The sequence below is a fragment of the Pseudophryne corroboree genome, chromosome 1 (genome assembly GCF_028390025.1).
Source record: "Pseudophryne corroboree isolate aPseCor3 chromosome 1, aPseCor3.hap2, whole genome shotgun sequence".
NCBI lineage: Eukaryota > Metazoa > Chordata > Amphibia > Anura > Myobatrachidae > Pseudophryne > Pseudophryne corroboree.
This window is the reverse complement of record NC_086444.1, coordinates 997,154,691-997,160,690: the sequence shown is the minus strand read 5'-3', so window position 1 is coordinate 997,160,690 and position 6,000 is coordinate 997,154,691.

Below are 6,000 nucleotides of genomic sequence, written 5' to 3'. Positions count from 1 at the left end.
TATACCTGACCTATTTTGTCCTGTACTGTAAGTGCTGTTTTCTTGTTTGCTCATTTTATTATGTACTGTGTAATGGGCGCTGCGGGTCCCTTGTGGCGTCATATAAATAAAGGATAATAATAATAATTGAGATGCCAAATACATTGGGTAAATGGAGCCTGTGGCATGGAGAGGGTTGTAAGAACTGGGGAGTGGTCCAAAAAACGTTATTAGGCCTGTTTTGGAACCTCGGAGAAGGTGGAGATGTCTATGGCTAAGAAATGTTTATCTAAAAGTAGGCTTTGTGTGGGTGAGAACAGGGGTGCAAGTGGGCGGGTACGGGTGGGTACAGTGTACCCTTAAGAATTTAGCCGTTGGTACGCCGTACCCACGGCGACGGGCCGACGCTCGCTTCCTCCGCTGCTGCTGCTCACCGCCGCTGCATGAGGGGAGGCGCAGCCTACGCCTCTCCTGCCCTTCAGTGTCTTCAATTCAGCGCCGGCCCATGAGCCAATCAGAGCTCGCGGACCGGCAGTCAAGGCTCCTGATTGGCTGCCAGACCGCGAGGTTTGATTAGCTCACGGTTCGGCGCTGAATTGAAGGTAGAGACCTGCACCGCCGCCGGAGACTGAGGGCAGGAGAGGGGCAGGAGAGGAGCAGGCTGCGCTCTCCTCCCCTCACACACAATACAGCACAGCAGCAGCGGTGAGCAGCAGGGGAAGGGGGGGCATGTGTACCTGGCACTGGGGGCATATCTGGCACTGCGGGAACATGTGTATCTGGCACTGGGGGCATATCTGGCACTGCGGGGAGATGTGTATCTGGCACTGGGGGCATATCTGGCACTGCAGGGACATGTATATCTGGCACTGAGGACATTTCTGTATCTGGCACTGGGGGGCATATCTGGCACTGGGGGCATAGCTGGCACTGGGGCACCTCTGTATCTGGCACTGGGGGCATATCTGGCACTGGGAGCATATTTGCCACTGGGGGGACATGTGTATCTGGCACTGAGGACATTTCTGTATCTGGCACTGGGGGGCAATGTCCATCTGACGCAGTGGGGGCATTTGTGTATCTGGCACTGGGGGCATATCTGGCACTGTGGGGCATTTCTGTATCTGGCACTGGGGGACATATCTGGCACGGGATCCGGTCTGAAGATCGACAGTGTCTAGGTCGACAATGTTTAGGTCGACCACTATAGGTCGACAGTCACTAGGTCGACATGGATGGAAGGTCGACAGGGTTTCTAGGTCGACATGTGCTAGGTCGACAGGTCTAAAGGTCGACATGAGTTTTTCACATTTTTTTCTTTTTTTGAATTTTTTCATACTTAACGATCCACGTGGACTACGATTGGAACGGTAAAGTGTGCCGAGCGAAGCGGTAGCGGAGCGAAGGCACCATGCGAGGGGACGCGGTGCACTAATTTGGGATCCCGGTCACTCTACGAAGAAAACGACACCAAAAAAAAAAATATCCTCATGTCGACCTTTAGACCTGTCGACCTAGCACATGTCAACCTAGAAACCCTGTCGACCTTCCATCCATGTCGACCTAGTGACTGTCGACCTATAGTGGTCGACCTAAACATTGTCGACCTAGACACTGTCGATTTGATGAACCACACCCATCTGGCACTGGGGGACATGTGTATCTGGCACTGGGGACATTTCAGTATCTGGCACTGGGGTCATATCTGTTACTGGAGGCATCTCTGTATCTGGCACTGGGGGCATATCTGGCACTGGGAGCATATCTGCCACTGGGGAGACATGTGTATCTGGCACTGGGGACATTTCTGTATCTGGCACTGGGGGGCAATGTATATCTGACACAGTGGAGGCATTTGTGTATCTGGCACTGTGGGGGCATTTGTGTATCTGGCACTGTGGGGCAATGTGTATCTGGGACTGTGAGGCAATGTATATCTGGCACTCTGGGGGCATTTGTGTATCTGGCACTGTGGTGCAATGTGTACAGAATCTGGCACTGTGGGGCAATGTGTATCTAGCACTGTGGGGCAATGTGTATCTAGCACTGTGGGGCAATGTGTATCTGGCACTCTGGGGCCATTTGTGTATCTGGCACTGTGGGGCAATGTATATCTGGCACTGTGGGGCAATGTATATCTGGCACTGTGGGGCAATGTATATCTGGCACTGTGGGGCAACATGTATCTGGCACTATTGGGGTCATATGTGTATCTGCCCCTCCCCCCATATGTGTATCACGCCCCCATTTCCATTGGTCACGCCCCATGTGGCATTTGACCACACCCATTTTTGGCGCGCACACACAGTACCTATAACACATTTTTTTCTACTTGCACCACTGGGTGAGAATAAATTCTAATCCCGACCCATGGGGTTCATTATCATTCAGGAGTTTGTTAGCTAGTGAATGTGTTTTACCTGAGTTTGCTAGTGACCCATGGAGAGTTAGTGGAAATATCAACAGCAGGGTCTTCTAACACAGTTTAGTTCACCACCAGTGGCAAATTTTTACCTAGTTTCTGTGACTGCACTGACTTCACTATGGCTGGCAGTGACTTCCTATTGAAAGTCCTACCTGCCAGTCAGCCGCAGGACAGGCAGTCCCATTAGAAGGTGTTTCCTCCCTCTTGGACTTAGCAGAGCGCTGGCTTTCTGTAGGAAGCTACTCCCTGCCCAATCAGCAGCCCCAGGTGGCTTCTATGGGCTGCAGCTGATGCAATCCATAGAAAATGAAATAGGTTTTGCATATACACAGTCAAGCTGTTGCTCGCGTGCATGTCCCGGCCCTGGCGCCTGCCAGATCTATTGTGCAGCTGCCAGGACCAAACTGTCTCCTAGTCGCCTCCTCCTTATTTCCATGTATGAGTAGCTGTAGCCCCCCTACTCAAAACAGATAGGTAGGTCAGCACCCAGAACAACAAAAGAAGCTCTGCGTTATCTAAAACATCTTAGGAGCCTATATATTAAGGAATGTGTACTGGTGGATGAAAAGTTTGCTCGTTATCAGGAGGAGTCTATTCTTGACCAGTCTATGGAAAGTCACATCAGTAACAAGAATGGAGCCATCTAGAGAACAGAATTGCAACACTCTTAGAATTCCCCTCCATAGTATTACTGAAGAAAGCTGTGGGAAATTATGGTCTTGAAGTAAGGGGGACCTGGGGATCATGCATAAAATGTTCTCCTGTATAATGGAACCATCTACAGTCCACTGAACTTCAGAATACTTATAAGGTATGTGCCTCAGGCATTAATGAAGGCTATGGTAATAGTTGCTCTCTTTGTTGTACAGTGATAAGTAAGATGCTCTATATGCTCAGTCCTTATACAATGTGGCTTCAGTTGAGCCAAAAAGCCCCTTTGGTACACCAAGTCCCATACATCTCGGCCACATTGAGTGTCTTTCTCACTTAAAGTGCATCTTATTTGCATTAAAAAAACCATATTGCTAGATTACACTGCAAAATTTGATGTGGACATTTGTACATCTGTGTGTGACTGAGTTTGTACATCTATGAAACCAATTCCCGTGCAGATAAAGTCACAGCCTAGTCAGGGCCGAAACTAGGATTTCTGTCACCCGGGACAAGGTAGTCATTTGACACACCCCCCCCCCCCCCCCCCCCCCCCCCCGCATAAAAAAAAATAAAATATTTTACAATAAATAAATGAAAATAATAAAATAAAAAATAAATAAATAAATAAATGAATAAAAATATTATATATATATATATCTCTTTCAGAACTTTTTAACCTGAAAAACTGCCTTTTCTAACATAAATTTCATATCCAGGAAAAAGTGTCCCCATTTCACACATTGCGGCAGGAAAAAGTGTCCCCATTTTACACATTGCGGCAGGAAAAAGTGTCCCATTTTACACATTGCGGCAGGCACGTGTCCCCATTTTACACAGTAAGCTGGCAAGTGTCCCCATTTTACACAGTACGCTGGCAAGTGTCCCCATTTTACACATTGCGGCAGGCACAGGTCCCCATTTTACACAGTACGCAGGCACAGGTCCCCATTTTACACAGTACGCTGGCAAGTGTCCCCATTTTACACAGTACGCTGGCACAGGTCCCCATTTTACACAGTACGCTGGCACAGGTCCCCATTTTACACAGTACGCTGGCACAGGTCCCCATTTTACACAGTACGCTGGCACAGGTCCCCATTTTACACAGTACGCAGGCACAGGTCCCCATTTTACACAGTACGCAGGCACAGGTCCCCATTTTACACAGTACGCAGGCACAGGTCCCCATTTTACACAGTACGCTGGCACAGGTCCCCATTTTACACAGTACGCTGGCACAGGTCCCCATTTTACACAGTACGCTGGCACAGGTCCCCATTTTACACAGTACGCTGGCACAGGTCCCCATTTTACACAGTACGCTGGCACAGGTCCCCATTTTACACAGTACGCTGGCACAGGTCCCCATTTTACACAGTACGCTGGCACAGGTCCCCATTTTACACATTACGCTGGCACAGGTCCCCATTTTACACAGTACGCAGGCACAGGTCCCCATTTTACACAGTACGCTGGCACAGGTCCCCATTTTACACAGTACGCTGGCACAGGTCCCCATTTTACACAGTACGCTGGCACAGGTCCCCATTTTACACAGTATGCTGGCACAGGTCCCCCATTTTACACAGTACGCTGGCACAGGTCCCCATTTTACACAGTACGCAGGCACAGGTCCCCATTTTAAACATTACGGCAGGTGGTGGGGAGAGGGAGGGAGAGAGAGAGAGAGAGGAAGGGAGAGGGGCTGACTTACATTTGAAGCGGTTCTCGCCGCTCTTCAGCCGACTCTCCCTCCTCGTCTGCGCGGCTCCGGGCTCCCCCTTCAGTTCTCCCTCCTCCGGCGGGGTTTCGTTGAATGACGCGTTTGCGCCGTGACGTCACGACGCAATCGCGTCATTCCGCGAAACCCCGCTCCCGAGCTGGGCACTCGGGAGAAGGGGGTTTAAAAGTGCCGCGGCGGTGTTTGGGGGTCTCGGCGCCCCCTCCAATCCGGCGCCCAGGTCACCTGCCCCCCTAGCCCCCCCCTAGTTTCGGCCCTGGCCTAGTGTCTGTAGTACTGTGTCTGCAATGTAACTATAAAAATATGGTACTCTACTACTCTGTAAGTGTCTTAGGGCCTAATTCAGACCTGATCGCTAGGCTGCGTTTTCTCACAGCCTGCGATCAGATCTGAACTGCGCATGCGTATGCACCACAATGCGCAGGCGTATTGGACCGCAGCAATGGGGATAGCCGGGCAGCGACGAAATGGTGCAAAAAAAAGCAATCGCGTGGGCGATTGCAAGGATATTGACAGGAAGAAGGCGTTTGTGAGTGGCAACTGACCATTTTCTGGGAGTGCTTGGAAAAACGCAGGCGTGTTCAAGCATATGCAGGGAAGGTTCCTGACGTCAGTTCCAGTCCTGGACAGCCTGATGTGATCGCAGCGGCTGAGTAAGTCCTGGGCTGCGCAGAGACTGCACAAAATCTGTTTGTCCATCTCTGCTACACATGCGATGGCACACTTGCACAGCTAAAATACACTCCCCCCATAGGCGGCGACTATCCGATTGCAGGGCTGCAAAAATCGTTGCCCAGCGATTAGGTCTGAATTACCCCCTTAATCATGCTGTATGCCTAATGCCATGTGGTGTAAAGACGCTAGGTGAATGAAGACACATCTGTATTTTAAAACAGTCACAATGCTTTGTGTATTTTATATTGCTCTCTTTAATGTTCTCTTTATTGTATAGTAATATGTATATTAAGCTCTGTAATGCACTTTCTATTATGTATCTGTCTTTGGAATTTTCTCTGTATTGTAGATTGGAATGCTCTATGCATTGTATACCTCCCAACATTCCAGCAGGACAGTCCCGCTATTCGGACACTGTTCCGCTGTCCCACTTGTGGTCAACAGTGTCCCATAGATGGGGGAGCATTTGGGAGATCATCTGATTATACGCTGCTCTGCTGTGCAAAACAGCCGGTGATCTCTGAAT